At 38.2% G+C, this 21,097-nt stretch overlaps 1 protein-coding gene across 2 annotated transcripts in view; it reads left to right on the plus strand.

Annotated features, from left to right (window-relative positions):
* Window positions 1-21,097, plus strand: part of SEMA5A (semaphorin 5A) — a 460,360-nt gene that overhangs the window by 408,339 nt on the left and 30,924 nt on the right. The gene's annotated exons all lie outside the window — the stretch shown is intronic.

Here is a 21,097-nt window from a genome sequence, read left to right on the forward strand (position 1 = left end):
TGGGTCAAGGGCCCAACAAGGTTGTGGCCAGGATTTGGCCAAGTTGAGATGGGAGTGGGAGCTTCTCTGTGAAAAGAACACGAGTGAAGGCTGTGGATCAAAAGATGTGGGGTCTATACTGGGAGCCCTGAGTAGCATCATTTATGTGGCCTGAGGATGTGTAAAGGAATGTGGCAAGACACAGATTTGGAAAGTAAGTTGTTTCTCTCATAAAAAGTCTTGAATACCAGGCTAAGTATGCAGTCATCCAACTCTCGTTAACATGCTGTGGCAGCTACATAATTGGAGCTAGACTGTCTTGGGTTAATATTTCCACAGTATAACTCCTTCAGTGATTTCAAACAAATAAGCTACATCATGTTTTCAATTATTTTTCCCTTACAGTGAAAAAAAAAATCATGTTGATTTTCCTATCTAAAAGATAGAAGCTATCCAATTGTGAGTACTGACATGATGTTGTACGTGCAAATATGTGTGTGCGTACGTGTGTATGGTCCTTATTCTGAAGTAAGCTATTTTCCCACAATCATTCCTTCAACTCAGGTAGGTACTTCTAAACCCGAAAAACTTAAATTTAATGTCAGTATTGCCAAAAAATATGCTACATAAACTTGGGTTTAGTCCTATTTCAAAGAGGAAAGTTCCATCCTGCTAATATGAGAGGAATTAAGTTGTTTTTAAACTTACTAATAACAAAAATGTAAAGTGAAGGTATTCTACGATTTTAGAGTCAGCAACAATATCTATTTTATTCATGACTGTATCCCCAACACCTAGCAAAGTCTAGGATACTGAATAAGTGAACCTGGTTATTGAATATGTATATTAAATTTTTTAAAGATGATGGCAATTTGGGAAAATATTGTCAACATTTTTTCTAAGGAAGTGATTATTCTCATGTATTGTATTGTTCCTGTCTACTTTTTGGTTTATCCTTACAGTCTCTTATAAGGGAATATATTTTGTGGTTAGTCTTCTCTTTCATAGGGGTTCTTCACATCCCAATGGAGGTGCTTTTGGTTTACAATTAATTTTTTTTCCCATGAAACTTGCTTATAAGCATTTCATTTCTTGTTCGTATTCTTAAATTATTTCAAATTCTTTCCAATTAGCTTTACAAGGCTGCTCCAAACAAACCAAATTTAGTACTGCAAAACAGTATACCCATAGTAATAGTGTATGAAGTTCATTAAAATTGGTTTTGACATTAAATTATACTTGGCAAAGACCTTCTATGACCTTTCAGACTCATAGGCAAGACTTGAGTACATATAACTAATGCAGAGTACCTAATTAGAAAAGTAAATCTGAATTTAATATTTTAAAGTGGCATGGATTCCAATATTTGAGCTCCCCTTTGTAAATACAAATTTAAATGTAATAGCCCTGAGCCCTTTTCAGACCATCATCCCGCCTGTTAATCAAATGTTGTCTGGTTTCCTTTGATGCACTTTGTGCACACCAACCCGAGTCTAGTCTACCTCCGTTCCCTCAACAAATGAGTCTTGAACAACTATGAGTATGAGCTACAGCTTGGGAGGTGGGCTGGGTGGAATGCGAATCTGGGTAAGTTACTGTCCTTGGCCTCAAGGAGCTCTCAGCCTGGGAGGAGAAAGAATACTAAGGACCAAATAACATCAGCTCCAGTAGAAGGTACCATAGTCCCTACAAACTGCAGGTGTCCAGGGGATGGAAGGAGGCAGGCATGTAACTTTAATCCCCCTGAAATTGCAATGGTTTCTCTAGAAAAGCTCCATGTCACCATTGTAGCCGAAGTCATTTGAATATTTGAGGGGTTGCAGAGACTTAGAGAGATGAGTGCTTAATGGGACTTTGAATACAAATGGTGTCCCCAGCAGTTTGCTCCAACAAGAGGGGCCGGCGCTGGAATTGGCTAAGGCTCTGGTATTTCCCTGCGGGTGCCTGTGGGGGTGGGTTGCCGTGGGACCAGAGGGCTGTGAAGGTGCCCCCCTGTGTCCACTGAGGAATCCTCACTGTTTACACTGCAGAACAGAGGTCTGCCTGTGGACCTCCAGTACATTTGTTATGTTTTCCCATGCACTCGAATCTCGTGGAAACAAATGGACCTTTCAACCTGCCCATGCACTAAAACTGGAGATCTGCATACTTCTGGTCCATTGGGGTGATATTATATTTTGTAAACCACAATCCCTCGGGTTATTAGGGAGATGTCTTCTATGTGTGTGCCTGCGTGAAAGGATTTGGCAGGCGTTTTCTTGTGTGCACATATCTTCTGTGATCTTCCCAGGGCCTCTCGTGCTCTCATTGTCTTGTCTGTCATCCTCGGCACTCACAGATCATATTATCCTCCGATGTGCCCCAGGAGGCACAACATAATGACAGGAATCTGGCCAGGGGAAACCCTACTTCATCCTGATACAAATGGCTAATTTTTAAAGTTCTGACATTTCGCTTCTACCTTTTACCTGAATCTTTGCAAAAAAGTGTAATTAATGGAAATTATAGCTTTTTCTCTGAGTAGACTTTGCTCCCTGTTCCTTAGCAGAATTTGCAACTTCCTTTTTTTTGCTTTTATGCTGATATTTGTGTCGGTGAGGCCTCTGAGTCGGTGCGGCTATGAGTTTACCATAAACTTACTGGATTTTGTCTCATTTGTTTGAAAAGAATCTGAATTAACTTCCAGCCTGAGTGCTCAAGTTAAAGAGGACGAGTTTCCCACGTAATATTTACAACGGGACTAGTATTACAAAAGAACATTTTATAATCCTGGCACTTTGCAGGCATTTTATTTACATCTCAGTGGATATTTGCCTACGTGGTTTTAAATTGTAAATCTTGTCCTCCTACTAACCCAATCCTGGGGAAATCGTCAGGGAGCCTGAAGTTAGAGAGAGCTGGGTGTCATGGCTTTTCCTCTAGTCCTCTCCACTGGGGAGGGGAGGTGCTCCCAGCAACTTGGGAATACTTTAGGGAGAACAGCAGGAGATTCCAAGCTCCCAGCTGCCAATGCCCTGTCTCTGTGGCTCACCTTCTTGAGCACCTTCTCAGTGCCTGTCGCAAAATAGTAGCTCAATGAATTGTGTGAACTGCATTGGCAACATTCAAATTAAGGGAGAGCTATCACATTTTTGGACCAGCAGCAGAGATCAAACGTTCTCTCTGGAAGTCCCCAAGCAGTCATCATATTTGTAAGAATACATGCAGAGAACAATCAGTTCTTCAGAATTCTGAGTTTTATTTATCTCTGTCTCCATCACTTAAACATTCGGGTGCCTTTGCTCATGGGGCACCTCTTGTTTTTCTTTTTCCGAGGAAGATTAGCCCTGAGCTAATCCTCCTCTTTTTGCTGAGGAAGACTGGCCCTGTACTAACATCCGTGCCCATCTTCCTCTCCTTTATATGTGGGATGCCTACCACAGCATGGCTTGCCACGCAGTGCCATGTCCGCACCCGGGATCCGAACCAACAAAACCCGGACTGCCAAAGCAGAAGGTGCGCACTTAACCGCTGCGCCACTGGGCCAGCCCCCATGGCCACCTCTTTGAGTGAGGGAATGCTATGAGAAGTTAGAGCTAGTAGTGCTAGCTCATAGAGATGGCAGCAGGGATTCTGAGCAGTAGAATGAGAGGGACAGTTGCCTTAAAACAAGGACTTCCGTAGCACCTTCTCCCAAGCTAATATGTCTAGTGGTTGAGTTGCTTGGTGAATGGTGTTGGCTCTGAGGATTAGTAATGGATGCCACCCACGAGTACCGCTAACCCATAAGGTGCTTTGTGTCAAGTAAATCAAGTTTTCCCTTCCGAGGGTCACAACATCACAGGTTCAGGTCTTGGCAGGCAGCTGACATGTTTTTATTTGAAGAACAGTGCCCCTTCTTCTAAATACAGAGAGCCCCGTGCCAAGGCTCATGGCTTACGAGAAGATGCTGGCTGAATTATAGCCCTCATGCACTCCCCCTGCCAGGATCTTCTTTTGTGCAATGTACATATTGTGCAATTGTGTTCAAAAGTTAATTCATCGAGCTTTAAGTATAATATAAATCATGCATATTTAAATATTTACATTTTACTTGCGTTCATATGTTCATATTCATAATACGACAAGATCAAATGGAGAATCTTGTAAATAAGGAGTTTTATATTAATAAGATTAAGAGAATGTTATAGTCATTTCAATAAATACAGAACATTTGATAAAATTCAACACTCATTCATAATAGTTAAAAAATAGTTAACAAATAAAATAAACGTAAAAATTAAATTAAAAATTTTTAAAAACAGTTTTTAAAAAGTCAACAAAGAGTGGATGGGAGTATCTTTAACCTTATGAAGGCTACCTACTAAAATGTTATAGCAAACATGCAAACATTATCGTATGTAGTGGTGAAAGGTTAGACACTTTTCCATTAAACTCAAGAAAAAACCAAGGTTTCTTGCCAGACCCGATAATGGTCAGTATTGTACTGGAGATCACAGTCAATTCAATTCAACAAAGCAAAGAGTTGTAAGGTCAAGGATGGAATTCATTTATCCCAAGGATTTCTTCCAGCTCTCTTACCTGTGTCTCAAAGGTCAGAGACTATTAGTTAATGGCTGGTCATTAGATTCAGGGTGACATTCATTTATTGCAGTGTTTGGCAAATGGCACCGTGCTGAGCCCCTGCAGGTGGCATTGAGGGCCATACTCATCTGGATGGGCTCCTGGCCCCAGCCCGACTTGACCATAGCCACTTGATCTTCATGTGTTTGTATATTGTTTATCGATTGAAAGGTCATTAGTATTTTTAAAGATTTTGAATACCACTGTGGAAAAGTTATCAAAAAACCCGAGGTACCATGGCTTATTTTCTGGTGCATGGACCCCATTAATGCCATGTTTGACTGAGGAAGTGCCAGGAGGTCTGATGCTGGCCAACTGCCTGCTGTTTAATAAATAGCAAGTGTGCAGTGCCAGGCCAGAAATAGTAACACAAGAAATAGGTTACCACTGTCTTCACAAATCTCACGGTCTATTAGGAAGATCCCTGTGCAGACAGGTCGCTGTGGTCCTGCATCCTTCATCTGTTACGCTCCAGGGAACAGTGGTAGCACAAAGAAAGGACTAGTAGTTTCAGGTAAATTTAGGAGAATCTCATATTACAGCAAGAGCAAACGCATAGAAGCCTGAAGCCACAGCATATGTTTGTGGGACTTCAAGACAGTTGTTGTGGCTAGGATACAGGCCACAGAGTCGGGCAAGAAGGGTGGTGAGACAATGCTGTTAATCTGACTTTCCTAGGATCTGGGAAGCTGAGCACTGTGTTTTTTATCCTGCGGGTAACATGGAGCCACAGAAATGCAGTTAACACTGATTAGCCCAGTGTTCTAATGGGCACCACGACCCACCATTCAAAATCTCTTGTGCTACAGCCTCCTCGCATACTATTTGGATTATAATTTTGTGGAATTACATATATTTTGTATATAACTATATACTATATATAATAAATATATATTTAGGCTTCTAGCTGCTGTGGTCATTCCTGCCTGCCTGTGTAAACTCCTGTTTGAACAAACCTCACCTCTCCCTCCACTGACTGTAATTTTCTGTCTGAATATGAATTAGGACATTTTGTGGTGTGATAAAGCAAAATAACCTCTATTACTGAGGAACATTCTAAAAGAAGAAAAGTAAATTTTTTTCTGTCACAGTATAAGAGAAAACTTTGATATCTGCAGTCCTCTAACATATCACTTATTTTTTAATTCTATAGACTTATATTTGTACAAAAATTAAGCAGTTTATGGAAGGGCAGACCTCTTTATTCAGCCACTCTGTGGAATTTTGGGCCTAAATGAATAGAAATTGAAGCATAAAACAGTCAATACACTTGCTTAAATTTTGCAACATTTCCTAAGAGAGAAAAATGAATTATAAAGTCATCCACAGTACAGAATTCTAAATATTTCTATGGGTCTGAAACATGGCTTTGATTAAGAAACGTCCCTGCCTTATTAAAGAAGTAACATTCTAGAACAAGAGATTTGTACCTGCATCTGTTAGTTTAGATACCTTTCATTTGTGAACTTCCAAATAAGTGACCATCATAAGTTTTTGTATTTTCATGTATAAAAGTGTGTTTATATAGTGACAATAAGGGGAAAGGTTTGTATGGCTGAAAACTAAGGCATGGATGTATAACATGCATCAGGACAAATATCTGTGCCTGAAAATGTGGATTTGGAAAAAGTTTATCCACTTCATTATTTAATCACCATTTTATATTTTAGGAATATACAGCAGAATGATTTTCTAGTCGTGGTTAGGTAGATGAAAATCCATAACATAGATCAGTCTTTAAACGTTGACAGTTATTTTTTATAGGAAATGTCTAGATAAATAAACTGTTTTATATCATTGCCATATATTAAATTTATTAAAGTCTAGAAATGTTTAACTTAACGTTTGATGTCAACATGTTGAATATTTTCATTCCACTGCAATCCTCATTTATGGGAATGCAGCCACATCAATGCTGGCAACCAAGATCAAGGCCAGGTTTAGGAAGCAGGCAAGTGACAGGAGTTTTGCTGTTCAGTCTTGTGGCAGACTCCGATGTCATGACATCTAACTCTTCTCTTTGATACTTGCTCTGATAAGCTTAACCATCTACTGTCCAGACTGTCGCCTAGGTGGAAGTAGAGAGATGACCATGAGAAGTGGGGGCATAGAACATAGCAGAGTTGTGGCCTAAAACTTAGATTACAGAAAAATAAAGACCAAGCAGATGAAAGAAATATGTTTAAGTTCTAATTACAACAACAAAAAGTCTAATGCATTAACAGTATTGTCAGTAATAAGTAAATTTTTTTTTGAGGAAGATTAGCCCTGAGCTAACTGCTGCCAATCTTCCTCTTTTTGCTGAGGAAGACTGGCCCTGAGCTGACATCCATGCCCGTCTTCCTCTACTTTATATGTGGGATGCCTGCCACAGTATGGCATGCCAAGTGGTGTCATGTCCACACCTGGGACCCGAACCAGCAAACCCCGGGCCGCCGAAGCAGAACGTGCGAACTTAACTGCTGTACCACCGGGCCAGCCCCCAGTAATAAGTAAATTTAATTATAACCCTAAGACATCAATAAACCATTATATTAACTTCTGAGAGAGAAGGCTATAAATCTTAGAAATAAATCCATCAATAGCAGTCATACACAAATTATTGTGTTATGATGTTGTCACTTCACTTAGAAAGAATAGTCACTTTTGTGATAGTTTGTTTGGGAAGGTTCATATGAAAGCCATTATATATTTATGTTACTGCATTGAGATGGTGATCCTACCGAGAAAGGACAAAGCCTTTATCCTCAGGTTGGAAAGACACCTCTTTTGCTGGGAGATTGGGGCACCTCTTGGCAATGTTGCTCCCAGATTTGAGAGGAAATCCAATAGAATAATGATAGAGAGCAGGGAGCCCCACCCAGGCCTTGGACCTTGGAATGGAACTGGGCCATCAGTTGTGACCACACGTCTTGGGCAGCCCACCCTCCTACCTCAATCTTTTCATTAGCATTACTGCAGAGACCCTGTGATACATTTTTAACGTCATAAAACTGGGAAACAAAGACTTTTAACTTTATCAAGCAAAAAGTAAGGATAAATACCCAGCTGTTTTGACTATTTATATTTTAACAAGTAGGTCTTTTATTTTCTGTGAAAAAGACTTTAAACTTTTCTTACGGTGGCTAAGATTCAATGGGGTTTTCATTTTGCTTTGTATAGCAGTGATGTTATTCTACTATTAAGGCATGGGTCATTTTGCCAGAATTGTTTGCTCAAGGCAACTAAACTGCTGGGTGGGTCCCACCTCTGGTGCTGTGTTTGAGGAGGACAGTGCATCTTGGGATGAAACTGATCAGTCCATCAGACCCAGAATCCCAGGCCGAGTGGCCCATGGGATTGGCCACAATGTTATTATCATGTCCTCATGTTATTTAAGATCAAGGCCCTCCTGCATTTTTAACTTGCATAACACAGGGTTGATGTAGGCTTATGGCATTTTCACATGTCTCCGTTGAACTTCCCCTGTTTCTTTTCACTGTTAACATCTAAAATCTCCTGAGGATGGAGCTTAACCTCTTGCACATGGTATAGATGCTCCAACAGTGATTATTGAAATATGGATGAATGAATGAGCAGCTGGATGGATGGATGGATAACATGATACTTCTATGTTCATAACTATGTTGCTAATTGAAAATGTCATTTGGACAATATTACTTTGACTTTGAATTTCAAAAATATAAATGTTTAAATTAATATATTTAGGTCATTACCCATAAGTTCTGGCAGGAAATATTTATGAGGTAATAGGAATCTAATTAAACAATCTGGATTATAAAAAGGAAGTCATTTAAAGATTTTTATTTGAGGAACATAATTTCCCACAGTAAATTGGCCAAAAGAAGAGCAAAAAATGCAGTTCCTTGTAATTTAAATTATAGGCGGAAGATGTTGATAAAACATACATGTTTTTCATTTCCCAGATTCATTAAACGATGGGAGCCCAGCTTGGAGAGCCAAAAAATACACTCAAGAGTTCCAGTTATTTCCATACTGATCAAATGAAGTGACAGAAGGACTTTGACCTTAGCAGGGAACTTTCCAAATACATCATTCATGATGTAGCGATTTTAGATTAAATAGATGTTCTTGCTGCGTTCTTTTCAGGCATGACATCTTAACCAACTATTTAAGGGATATGCACTGATAAAAAGTCAGCTTCATGTGAACTCAGATAAGAGCAAATGTAGAAGATAATAATTTTCCACTAAATGATCATATTACAGAGGGAATGAAATGATGCACATGGAAACTTGGATGCAAGTTAAATTTAAACTTATTTTACCAGTTAGATAAATCTATTCCCCTGTGTATAATCCTCCTGGGATTATAATGGGTTATTATGACCATCTGCATTTTCTTGGAGAGGGGATGATTTCTCGAGATTGCTAGTGACCAACTTTGGAGAACTCCTAATATTTTCATGTTCTATATCCCATCTTTGTTTCCAGGCATCTGTGCAGACCAAAGTTGGCTTATATACCAGGCTCCCTGATAATCACTGTAAAATCATTATCTAGTTTAGCACTCCCAAATCATCACTCTGTGCTTCTTTATATGTCCATTTTACAGGTGAGAAAGCTGAGGTACTAGGTTACATAACTGAAGGGAGTAGACCACTTGGACAGACCAGCAGTGCTCTGCTGCTTATCACACAGGGCTACAAACTTGGAAGTGAGCACAGAATTTCATAGTAAGAACTGACTGGCCCATTTATGAATAAACTCAAAGGAGAAATTACTTGAGGAGCAAGTCTAATGAAGAGCCAGTCCATATGCATCATCCACTCACTGGAAAACCGCCCACCTACGGCCTTGAGTGAGGGGGCTATTTTAGATGGCTTCCCCATTAGAACATGGAGTCAAGTGGGCTAAGGATTTTATGAATGCGAGACCCCTTCCTCAATCTTTCAAGTCCTGGTTAGGCTTGGCAGAAGAGGGTTAACTTCCATGCAACCTCGAAACTCTAGGGATCTACCCTCCTTCTCAGTTTTGAATCAGTGCAGTTGATTGTAGAATCAGTCACACAACAACGAAATTGCTCTCACCTTTTGAGAACTTATTTGATTCCAGGTAGCATCCTCCCTGACAGCATTTGCTAATGTGCAGTCGACTCAGTTACTCAGTTGTTCTTCCGCAAGAAGTTATGAGAAAAAGGCTCCAAGATCGGCTTCGATCCCTCCTGATTTGAGGAAACCTATTTAACTTTGTTGAACCCGAGGCTTCTTGGTATTTCCTGATAACAGATGCTTTTCCCTGTTGCACACCATTTTAAATTCTGTTTATGCCCTTAAAGCAAAAGACACTCACCCAGCACTCAAACATGGTAGACTAAAATCTGCAGCTTTAATGGAATTGGTGAAGTTGAAATTCAAATTGATGGTTAATGCATGTGTCTGTTGTCACTGCTCTGTAAAGCTGAATTAAAAAAGAGATTAATTCTGCCTAGTATCAGGCACCTTTAATAAGACATGAAGTGCAACAACTAACCTCGATTTGGTAGATAACCTGCCAGACTTTCATCAGCACCTTAAATTTCCTATGTATTGTTCATAGCAAGTAGTGGCCGTTTTTTAAAATTTTAACCAGAACTTTTTCGTAAGAAAGAATTAGGGGAATATCGTAGCAGGAAGATAATGAGTTTTCTGTGAAAGAAAATTCCTTGCCACTGAGAGACCAGATTAAGAGGCAAAGGAGGCGGGAGATAAGGAAATTCAAATTCATTTGAATCATCTAATAAGCTGAATCCTTGGAGTTTTGGAAGAAAAGCAGAGTCAGGGAATAGATTCCCTTTTTATATACACAAACAAGTAAATACATATTTACAAAGTGTGTATTAGTATTCTATTGCTGTGTTACAAATTTTCATAAATTCACTGGCTTAACACAACATTTATTTATTATTATCTGACAGTTCCATGAGTCAGAAGTCTGGGCCCAGTTTCACTGATTCCTCTGCTCAGTGTCTCGTAGGCTGAAATCAAGGTGTTGACCAGAGCTGCACACTTCTCTGAAGCTCAGGGTCCTCTTTCATGCTCTAGTTGTTTGCAGAATTCAGTTCCTTGCAGTTTGGGGCTGGGGTCCTCTTTTTCTTGCTAGCTTCAGGCTGAACGTCCTTGTGAGCTCCTAGAGGTTGCCCCCAGGTCCTAGCCACCTGGTCCCCTCACAGCGTGACAGCTAACTTCTTCAAAGGCAGCAGGAAAATCTCTCTCTCGTCCGGTACTAGAAGGGCTTAGATTACAGAACCTAATCCAGAGGGCCATTGTCCCATCATTTTCACAGGACCCCCCATACTCATGGGGAGGGATTACACAGGCGTGACACACCCATGGTGGGAATCTCGGGAGCAACTTAGAATTCTGCCTACCACAGTCTGTGAGGAGGTGCTTACTGTCAAAGGACCATTAAGATCATAGGTGTGCCATAATCAAAGAATCAGGCTACAGGTGACTGATAGAAAATAGACCAGCTGCTCCCAAGGCTCCAGCTAGGACTACTTAATCTATGGGACCCAAAGCCACCCAACCCTACGCGCCTGAAGAAATGAAGAAAAAAACTGAGTAGTCTGGATCTTTGTAAGATATCTTTAGGACTTTTACCAATTGAATAAGCAAATAGAAAAAGATGCAACAACTCTGTTTTGTCCTAAGTTCCTTTAGCTACAAAAAGCAGAATTAAAAAACAGAAGAGAAAAAATGCATTCAAATGATGTAAGAGAAAAAAATGGGATTTAAATTTTTTGCAATCAATAGGCAGGTAAAAACAAATTGCATATATTTATCAATACCAGCTGACTCTCGTTTATTCTTAGTATATTTCTCAAACACTCAAAACTTAAATTGTTTTATAAATTAATTTATATGTAGAATAAATTTTTACTTATCAAAGCTATACTAATCATCAGCAGTTTGGAAAATATTTACTAGTGGTCACCTATGATGCTAAGTAATAGCTTTTAATGCAATGCATTTATTTTTTTCAATTAGGGTTCACCCCGGCCTAAGAGTATCGTTATAGCCTGTGTCTTCATGACTGAGTTTTCTATAACCACTTTATTATTATAATTTGATTTTACATTTTGTTGCCAAGAAATTAAGTCACTTTAGCCCACACAAGTGTGTCTCATGTGACTATAACCATAATGTCCATATACTATGATTATAGAGAGTATTTCTTATTTTCTTACATCTTATTTTTCTTTCACTTGTGTATGTATGGTGATTTTATATATATATGTTTGTGTGTGTGTCTGTGTGTATATACATACACATATATGCACCTATATATATTATATAATATAGTACACACACACACACACACACACACGTGCACACACAGATAAAGCCAATGTTATTTTCTAGTAAGAAAGCAAACGACTACTTGTTGCTTTTTTTGGACTTATAAGAAGCCAGGACTACTACCCCTGGGTATTACTTTAAAAGTAATGCCCTATAAGTTGTCCCGCCAAAGCCTTAATCTCAAATAACACAACCTCAGTTTGGTTTATGTTATTTACTCTAGTTCTTCCAAAAATTCCTCGTAAGAACTCTTAAAATATGTATAAATTATTTTAATCCTCTGAACAAGTATATTACATTTGAACATTTTTCCCTTAAAATGTGGAGGAATGGAAGTAAAGTGCGGACTCCCTTGCTCAAGGTCACCTGTCTCAATCGTCTGCTTCACGAGGAGACATTTTCCCCAATGATAGGTTTCCACTTCTAACTGAAAGCACTCTCTCCTCTCATTGCAAGGTATTTGCTAGAAAAAGCTGTCTAAATTCTTGATGTTCACTCTCAGGGACTAAGAATTTAAAGGCATTATGGTGAGAGAATAAAATAAATAGATGGATCTTCTCTTTTGAGATGTAAGTTTATAGAGTGCCCACAAATCACAGCCTCTATAACAAAGATTTCCAGGGACAGCACTGATTTTCTCTCTTATTCTCTTGGGCTTTCTACAGTGTTATAAAAAGGAATGCCCAAGATAATGTGCCAGGAGGAAAGCTAGCACCATTTTATATATGTTCACACACATATATAATCTGATACACATACATATATATAACCTAATACATGCACACAGACACGTATCTTTTCTTAGTAAGAAAACAGAAATATTTCTTACTTTTCTGCACTCAAAAGAATGCAGGCTGACTGCTGGTTGAAAGTGAATACACTCATTTGAGATCCCCTGGGTTGCACAGCTCAGTCCGCTCCCCCTTGGAGCCAGCGATGGTGCCAGTCAACCATGGCGAAGGAAGTTGCATCAACCCAGGCTTTGCCCTCAAGAAGCTCACAGGCTGGGGAGACCCATGCAAATTAGTGGCTTAGTAAATGTTCAAGAAAGTATCTTAGAGAGAACTGTGGTTACTGAGAGGATACCTGTTGAAATGCAAGCAATTACTATGTAGAATAGTGGAATTTTCGACTCAAAATATGTATTCTTTGTTGCAATATTGCTTTCACATTTTAAAAAACATTTCTATTTCATTGAGGCTCTATGACAAGTAATAGTAATGCGAAGAAATTAGGAATGTTCTTAAAGATCTCTAAATCATCAGGTTCTCTTCAGGGTAGCTGGCATAGACTGTCATGCAACATTTTGAATATCAAGTCTTTTCACCTTCTGTGAACTAGGTTCAGTTGCATGCACTGAATTTTTATTTTGGGTCAGTGGACTGGATCAAAAGCAGGATGATGGATTCCAAAATGTTCTGTGTTCTGAGATAATCTTTCCTAGCTCCTCATTTGGCATTTGTTGGGGCGTGTTCTGCTATAGGCTGAATGTTTGCGTCTTCCTCCCCAAATTTCATTGTATGATAGAAAATAGCATTTTTTGGGCATATATGATGACATGTAAAATCAAACTTGATGATGCACATTTTGTATTTATGAAGCATTTATCTACAAATACTTAGTAGTGATATTCAGTTGTAAATATTCAAACATGAATGCCGTGGAAAAAACCCTATAATTTTAACGTGTGCAGGTGTGTATAAACACAACTGTTTTGAGTATCATTTCTAAATAAGCAAGGTAACCACCATTTATTAGAAAGAGACTTATTTTTCTGTGGCCATATAATTTTTAATAACTTTATTGAGCTGTGATTGTCATATAATAAACTGCACATGGTTAAGAATAAAATTTGATAAGTTTTGACAAATGTGTATATCCATGAAACCATCAGCACAATCAAGAGAATGAACATGTCCATCAACCCAAAGGTTTCCTTTTTCCCTTTTGTAACCCCCCCCCATGTACCTCCCTGTCCTCCCCAATCCGGGTAACCACTGATCTACTATCTGCCTCTACGTTGGTTCTTATTTTCCATCGTTTTATATGAATGGAATTATACAGTGTCACTTCTTTTTTGCTGGCTTCTTTCACTCAGCATAATTATTTTCAAATTCTTCTATGTTGTTGTATAAATCAACATTTCATTTCTTTTTACTGCTGAGTAGTATTGTATTATTTGGATATAAGATTCTTTGTTTAGATTGGCACCTGCTGATGGATATATGGGTTGTTCCCGGTTTTGGGCTATTGCAAATGAACCTGTTATGTACGTTCATGTACAAGTATTTGTATGACATATACTTTCTTTTCTCGGGTAAATATCTAGGAAGAAATGGCTAGGTCATGTGGTAAGTGTGTGTTGTGTGTTAACTTTTTAGGAAATAGTTTTCGAAGGGATTGTGCCATTTTACATTCCTACCAGCAGGGTATGAGAGTTCCTGTTGTTCTGCAAACTCACCAGCATTTGGTGTTGTCAGGTTTTTGGCTTCTCAAAACAAATTTTGTTTTATTTTAGCCATTCTAATAGGTGTGTGGTGGTTCACTTGTGGTTTTAATTTACTTTTTCTGACGAATGATGTTGAGCGTCTTTACATATGCTTTTTTGCCATCTGTATATCTTTTTTGATGAAATGTCTGTTCCTAACACTTGACAATTTTTATATATTTTTAAAAATATATGATGGATATGAGTCTTTTTATCAGATATCTCATTTGTAAATTTTCTCTCCCCATGTGTGGTTTGTGTTTCATTCTCTTAACAGTGTCTCTCAAAGAGCAAAAGATCCTGATTTTGATTAATTTAACTTATTTTTTTTTTTCTTTTATGAACAATGCTTTTGGCATTCTATCTAGGAAATCTTTGCTTATTCTAAGATAAGATTTTTTTCCTATGTTTTCTTCTAAAAGTTTTATGGTCCTAGATATTGACCTGTGATCCATTTGAGTTTATTATCATTGATGGAGCAAGTTATTGATCAAAGTTCTTAATTTCGTATATGGATATCCAATTGTTGCAGCACCTTTTGCTGAAAAGACTGCACTGTCTCCACTGGTTTGCCTTCACACCTTTATCAAAAATCAATACGCCATATGTGTGCGGGTCTACTTCTGGACTCTCCAGTTTGTTCCTTTGCTGGATCTTTCCATCTTGATGTTAATGCCACAGCATTTTGATTATCATTGCTTTATAATGAATCTTGAATTCAGGTTGAATAAGTGCTCCCACTTTGTTCTTCCTTTCCAAAGTGCTTTTGCTCTGCTAGATACTTTGTATTTCCATATGAATTTTAGAAGGAACTTATCAATTTTTATTTTAAAAAAGCCTTCTGGAATTGTGATCAAGATTGCATTGATTCTGTAGATCATTTAGGGGATTCAGTTTCCTTTTGGTGCACAACGTATGCACATATTTTGTGATATTTATTCCTAAGTGTTTCATATTTTTGACATTATTATAAATGGGATTATTTTAATTTCTGATTGCAGATTGCTAGTACGTAGGAATAAAATTAATATTTTATATTGATTTTGTATTCTGCAGTCTTGATAAATTAACATTACTTCTGTACTTTTTTGCAGATTCTATAGCAGTTTCTACGTATACAATCATATTGTGAATAAAGAGATAATTACTTCTTCCTTTCCAATATAGATGACTTTTAACTCTTTTTCTTTTCTAATTCTATTGGCTGGAAGCTTCAGTATAATATTGAATAGAAGTGGGAGGGGCACATATTCTTTTCTTGTTTCTGATCTTAGGAGAAAAGCATGCAGGCTCTCACCATTGAGTAAGCTGCTGCTTGTATGTTTTTAATACATGTCCATTGTCAGATTTAGGAAATTTATTTTCATTCCTAGTTGATTGAGAGTTTCTATAAGGAACAAATTTCAGATTTTATCAAATGATACTTCTGCATCTATTGAGATGATCATATAGGTTTACTCTCTAGACTGTTAATATGGTGAATTACATTGATGCAATTTCAAATGTTAGTGCAACCTTGCATCCCTGACATAATCCATACTTAATCGTGAGATATTAATCTTTTCAGATAGTTTGGAGTTTTATTTATTAAAATCTTAAGAATTTTTTTATCTAGATTCATGGGGAATATTCACAGGTAGTTTTCTTGCTTTCTAATGCCTGTGTCTGATTTTGATATCAGATTGAAGTTGGCCCCGTAGAATGTTGTGTATAGCTGATTTTATTTCTTCCTTATATCTTCCATGTCTCTACCTAATATGTTCAGTCTTTCTTCTAGCTCCTTGAACATATGAATACAGTTCTAATAACTGCTTTAATGATCTTGAATACAAGTTCTGTCTTCTGTGTCATTTCTGTGCCAATTTCAATTGACTGATTTTTTTCGTCATAATAGGTTGTGTTTTTTAGCAGCTCCTTTGCATATCTGGTAATTTTAGGTTAGATGTAAAATGTAGATTGTGACTTTTTCCTTATTGTGCCCTGGACACTTCTGTATTCCTAAAAATATGCTAGAGCACTCCTCTGGCACATGATCAAGTTGTGTGAAACCTGTTTGATCATTGTGGTTTTTGTTTTTAGGTTTTGTTAGCTGAGATCAGAGCAGAGTTTAGTCTGGGGTGATTTTTTCCCACTGTGCAGGCAAGACCTTTCTTGGTACTTTGAGTGATGGCTGGTGAGTTATTAGGTTTTTCACTCCGGCTCTTTGGAGCAAGCACTGTTCCCAGCCCTATGTGACTGAAACGCACACTGTTCTCCTCGATCTTTCCAGATGGGTCTGTCCCCACTCATGTGTAGTTTCTTCACATGTGTTCACCGATTTGTACTCAACTGCATACTTGGAGGGGAACCTCAGCATGACTTGCAGTTTTCTCTTTGTGTAGCCCTCTCCTTCTGAGAACTCCAGCCCCTTTGTCTTCTTCCAATTCCCAGCTCTGTCTCCTCAATCACTAGTCTGCGCCTGGGTTTCTCCTTCCTCCTCCACCGCCTGGGAACCTTATCAAGGTTGTAAGCTGCAGAAGTTGTGGGGCTCATGTTTCCTGTCACTTGGCAATCACTGTCCTTCATTGCCTGCTGTCCAGTATCTTAAGAACTTATATGTTTTAGTTATTTTTGGTGAAAAAGTTAATCCCTTTCTGTTACTCCATCTTGGTAGAAAGCAGAAGTCATTCTGTGGCCATATGACTTTCAATCCACTCTCTCTCTTTACTTTTCTTCTTTACCGGGACCACTAAAGTAACTTCCAGGACTTCCTGTCAGTCTCCGCTCAGTTGGCCACGGGCTCCTGTGGTCATGGATCTACATCTGTGCACATGCCCTTTGCAGGCACAATCCCATTCCTTTGTTGTTTCTCTTATAAAGAGTGTCTCAGTCTTCAGTGACTAACTCAGCTTATTTACTGAAAGAGAACTTGATAAATGCTTATGAAAATCATGAGTAGTCCATATGAGAATAAATTTAGTTCACATATTCAGCTAGTGATGAAAAAGACTTCAAGGGTAATTTTCTTACTTTGTGCTGAAAACATGGTATCAAAATTTTGCTCAGATTGTCACCATCTCTCTATTTTACTTCCAACCCAGGGAATATAAGACATTTTAGTTTTTTCAAAGAAAAAATAAACAGCAAAACAGGAGCCCCACTTAACCACTTAAATTTCTTCCCCAAATTTATACAAATTCCACTTGAATGGGCTTGTTTGTGAGTTGATCAATATGATTTATCTATTCACCAAAAAAAATAGTGTCACTGTACTTAAGATTGGTAATATAAAATAAATATGACAAAATTCTTGCTCTTGACAAACTCTCAGTCTTAGTGGAGGCAGAATTATAAATAAACAATTAAACTTCAGGAAAATGCATGCTTTGATTCTGTGAAATAGGCCTGAGGCAACGGCCTGAATTAGAAAAGAGGCAGTTAAGATGGGGAGGAGAGAATGAAAGCAAGAGGCCATGTCTCTAGGACCTAGCCTGGAAGTGAGGGAGGACTGGCAGGCTGGCTCCCAGGTCTCCAACGGATGGTTTTATCACTGTTGACGGGGACAGAGACTACACGGGAAACGCATTTGGAGAATCGTATAAAGCTGTTTTGGTAACCATTCCATTTTTTTTCTTTGTTGTTCTTGACCATTTATTTGTTTATTTATTTGGTCCTTGTGTCAGCTATTTTATTTTTATTTTTTCCAGCTTTATTGAGATATAATTGACACATAGCATTGTCTTTAAGTTTAACGCGTACACCGAGTTGATTGATACACTTATAAATTGCAAAATGATTACCACCATAGGATTAACTGCCGCTTGCATTCTGACACATAATTCCTATTTCTTTTCTGTGGTGAGAACATTTAAGATCCACTCTCTTAGCAACATTCAAGTATGTGACCCAGTATTATTAGCTGTAATCCCCGTGCTGTACGTCAGATCCCCAAACTTGTTAATCTGATAACTGACAGTTGCACACTCTGACCAATATCTCCTTATTTCCCCCACCCGTCGACCCCTGGTAACCAACATTCTACCTTTGCTTCTCTGAGTTTGTCTTTTTTAGACTCTACATATAACTGAGATCATACAGAATTTGTCATTCTCTGTCTGACTTATTTCACTTAGTAAAATGCCCTTAAGGTCCATCCAAGTTGTCACAAGTGGCAGGATTTTCTTCTTTCTCATGGCTGAATAATATCACATGGATTATTCTCTTTCTCTCTCTACATAGATGTATATATATTTAGATTGATAGATGTAGAGATATATATGTATATGTATAGGTATATGTATATATAGATGTATATAGATAGACGTATATGTAGACACATATGTACGTATGTAGATACACATCTACACATGTGGATGTACATATATGAACATATGTATATGCGTATATATGTATATATAAACATATATATGTACAGAGATAGATATTTCATATCTTCTCTCTATATATTTTCTCCTATATATCTATATCTATATATCACAACTTCTTTCTATATATATATCACATCTTCTTTATCTATTCTGTCCTCGACAGACACTTAGGTTGTTTCTGTATCTTGGCTATTGTGAGTAACGCTGCACTGAACGTGGGAGTGCATTTATCTCTATGAGATCTTGATTTCAATTCCCTTGGATATATAGCCAGAAGAGGGATTGATTTTAGTAACCAATTTTTTCCTAATATTTTCAGCCAGAATATTAAAATCCTATGTGGCAAATAATAGTAATCAGCTCCCTAAAATCTCTTTCGAAATAATTTCTTTCTTTAGGATTAAATATAATGCTGTTCAAGTTTGGGTGGTTATAACAACAGGTAATGAGTAAGTTGTAGCACAGATTCAGTTGAGCCATGTAACTACTCACCACTGAATTGAATCACTTCATAATTTTGGTCATCAATATAAAACAGATCAGTCATCGAATTTCTCAGCATCTCAGTATTTTAAACGAGTGCATATAATCAAACCTCAAAAGGCAGCTGAAAGGAGAAAGTCCTGAGTTTCATGTTAAACTTTGTGGTATGAGGAGATAACGAATGAAAGACCAGACTTCGTTATTGGAGGTTTAGGTCTAATGAGCCTGACTTGATCCTCATCTTTGAGTTGTGCCTACCTCTGGGATGCATGACCCCCTGCCCTCTTGGGCATGTCACCAGCACACAGAGGCCAACCCAGAGACTTGAGCCAGCTTTAAAATATATTTTCCACTCATATATTTCAAATACAAAACTTCATCTCCATAGAAATGATGAAATTTCTAGTGTGAGGAAACTAAGAATTATTGGGAATATCCCCTATATTTGTTTAGTAAGATGAGGGATCTTACTATTTTATAGGTTATGTCAAACTTGTTAATGCTTAAAGACCTGCGCTTTTTAAGCAGGGGCCCATAAATGGCATATGCTTTGAGTCTATTTCAGCGAGGAGCCCCTGGACACTTGCCCAGCTGGGCTGGCACAGGGTGATGAAGGGGAGGACAGTGGCACATGGCATTTTCAATCTGAGAATGACAGTGCTGCCACGCAGTAGGCCTGGAAGATCCCCAACAAGGTTCATTGATTCCTATCATTTGTTCTCCATTTCAAGTGAAAAAGAGCGAGCACACACTTGTTCTGTCTAGTTTTTCACACAGTTGGGTTTATAGTGTTCATTGGGGCTATTTGTTCGTTTAGGAGTCAGCATCCAGAAGGTGCTGTAATAAAAAATGCTATAAGCAAAGAAAAATGAAGTCATCTGTCTTCTAGCATGTGTTGGTGTGAGGATGAGGAGCACCAGTGTGTCTCGGGGAAGGAATGGTGACAGGGTATTAAATCTGAGAAGCAGGGATGACCACTGTACATATTTTCTGTTCAAAGCCTAAGATGTCACAAACATGAAGGACTCCTGAGTATTGTCCCTTGTGAAAAATAAAAGAAGATAGATTACTAGTAAAGAAAACTAGTTTGAATCATTAGAATAGTGACCAAGTAAAGATTTTAATAGGTTTCCAGGTAAAGCCGGTGGTGTCGACACATGTGGCTACTTTATCTCCTGCTGAAAACTCATTGATACAATATTAAAGGGACTTTTTTTTCAAAGCATAAACCAACAAAGAGAGTTCTTACTGTGTCTGAATACCTGATGGCGGGTGAATTAAGAACAAGCTCATGGAAACTAGATGATTACCACTAAAAAACAGGAGAACTTTTGCCTTGGACAGAAGGGAGCTGGACACGAAGCAGAAGTCAGTCAGTCCGCCACATCACTCTCGTGTGGCTATAGTTCACCTAGTGATAGATGCAAACACTGGATTTTGGTCTAACCAAAAATGCAGGGTAACCATATTAGGATGATGGGATCTGGAAAGGCTGCATCAATGCTGGACACACAGGGAGTGGGGTAGGGAGTAAAGAGCTAAATCCTTTTCCCCATGGTGCACAGTTAATGGACAATGACTCATCCTGGAGAATTCTAGTTTATCTCTATGGGGTAAATATCCAAATATTCAACTGAAAGAGATGGGGGAAGGATAGAACAGTTCTCTTTTTCATAATAAATCTTAGAGAGCTATTTAATTTTTACTTTATATGTATATTTAATCTTGATAAAAATCATTTTAAAAGTATGACCGTAATTGAGTATGCTATGGGTTTTCCCTCTAATGAAATATCCTTTGTTGTCAAATGGAAGAATCATGATGTAGTGCTGTGTCCAAGGTCAAAGCCGCTACCCCTTATATTTGGCTCTGTTTCTG

The sequence above is a fragment of the Equus caballus genome, chromosome 21 (genome assembly GCF_041296265.1).
Source record: "Equus caballus isolate H_3958 breed thoroughbred chromosome 21, TB-T2T, whole genome shotgun sequence".
Lineage (NCBI taxonomy): Eukaryota > Metazoa > Chordata > Mammalia > Perissodactyla > Equidae > Equus > Equus caballus.